Below are 2,184 nucleotides of genomic sequence, written 5' to 3'. Positions count from 1 at the left end.
ACAAAGAACTTAAGGTCATCGTAATAACACGGTGTCATCATTATTTCGTTCCTCGTGTAAAAATGTCTGTTAATTAAATGTTGGAAATGTTTTGCTATAAAATGTTTTACTTGCAAGTTTAGATTAAAATACTTCATGCTTGTTGTGATTTCTTTATTAAATTTCTTTTTTCTATTTTTTTTATTTCTTTAGTAAACTTATTCTTTGTATCTTTATTTTAAAAATTAGATTTATTTTTTAAGACTGATCATTTCGTTATTATTTGATTAGGTTGTTGTCAACATATAAGATGAGAATAGTTGTCCAAATAATCCAACCCTCACATAAAAAGAAAACGTGAAATTATTTAAAGAGAAAATCAACTGCTAAAGAACAATGACTTTAGGTCATCATAAAACGGTGTAATCATTATTTATTCCTCATGTAAAAAATGTCCATTTATTAGTAAAATGTGTCGAATGTGTTTCCATATCAAGTTTCGTTTATATTTGTCAGGGTAAAGCTTATGAGGATGTCTTAGTAAATCTATCGGTCCTCTTGCACTTTAAGGAAATTAAAATAGGAAGACAAAAAAGGAACACCTGTTGAAATAATGCCATTGATTGGATAGCGAAATTATGACGTCATTTTATAAATCAAATGCAAGAATGAAATTGACAATATTAAAAAACAGAATTTTTTTTTAATAAATGATTTTTGTTATGTACCGGATGTCTGGGACCATCCGATACATAACGGTTAAAACAAACCCCCTTTAAGAAACTCGAAAAGAGGGCATCGAATATCGATTGTCCACCAGTACAAAGTGACAAAAATAATTACGGCGTAAACAGAAAGATCGGAGGATGATTTTTTGTTTACAAAGTGAAGTGATTGTGGGGGAGATCGCATATTTGGCTTGAATAGGACATCCCTTTGCGAGAACAAAGAAAAATTGAAATGTCCTGTAAAAACAATTATTGTCAAGGCTGCAAACGTGTTGTAAAGACACGTGCAATAAACAAAAACAATAGTCGCCCGACTAAGAAAAAATGGGTTACTGGAGATCTGGGTCAAATGCAAGCAATGCATTTGTAAACAAAACTAAAACTTGCCTGGGAATTGAAGAATCAATTATCGACAATAGAAATGAATTAATCCATCAGCGGTAAGCAAGCAGAGATCGTAATAGTGGAAAAATACTGGAACAAAAATCCTGTCAATATAACGACGTGATTTTTGGAGTCAGAGAGCAGAAGCAGTCTTAGGACCGCTGAAGGACGTGCGATTGTCGAAGTGAAATCACGTTCTCCCCCCGCCCCTCCAATCGCTCAATGAAAAGAAAGCCAAGCCGCAGAGATGAACTATTTGATAACACTTTATGTATGGCTTTAGTTAAAAATATATTTTTATACAAAAAGCAATCGCGACTAACGTCTTTGATTTATGTTCTGAGTTACGCCTGATCGTTATGTGCATGTCAAAACTTTGTTTCAGATACCGACGTTGTTGTGACAAGCTTGACAATTGATAAGTCAGCTCGAGTGAAAAATGCCCGGTAAAAGGGAAATAACCATGCTGTCTTAGCAGTTGCCATGACAACCGTTTAGCTCGAGTCGTAAACAAGTTAAACTAGCGGACGATCAATGAAATTAATGGCTACTGCATTTTTGTTACAACGGGGGCAACCTACTAACTACTATCATTCCCAACCTGGGGTCCTGCTCAACGTAACAAAAGCTAATTGGCGCCATATTACCAGTTCACTCCTCAAGAGTGATAAATAAGAACTTTTAAAAAAAAATAACTCTTACACAAAAGAATTTGGGTACTACACAAACAAAAACAACGAGAACTATTCGACGAAGAGGAAACGCGCACGCAGGAGGAAGGGAAGGAAGCAGAAAGGAAGGAAGGACATGGGACCTGAGGAAAAGGCAAGGTCAGTTGATTTTCCAATATTTTTCTAAATCTTGGCTCTAAAAAAAGTTGTGTTAAAAAAAAACTTGGGGGGGGGGTAACGAGTGGATATAATTTTAGAAGATGGAACAGCAGTTCTTCACAGATTTCGCTCAGATCCTATGGGCTGAACTACACAACGTAGGGAAGGCCATTTCGAACTCTCTGAGGGGGGAGGCGTTATTAGCAAAGATAAGAACATTAGACTCTCGGCAATCGCACGAATATAGAAGATGGCTTAGCGAT

Source organism: Euprymna scolopes, chromosome 27 (assembly GCF_053919585.1).
Source record: "Euprymna scolopes isolate OS-2025 chromosome 27, ASM5391958v1, whole genome shotgun sequence".
In the NCBI taxonomy this organism is placed as follows: Eukaryota; Metazoa; Mollusca; class Cephalopoda; order Sepiida; family Sepiolidae; genus Euprymna; species Euprymna scolopes.
The sequence above is the reverse complement of the archived record's forward strand: the minus strand, read 5'-3'. Positions refer to the sequence as shown.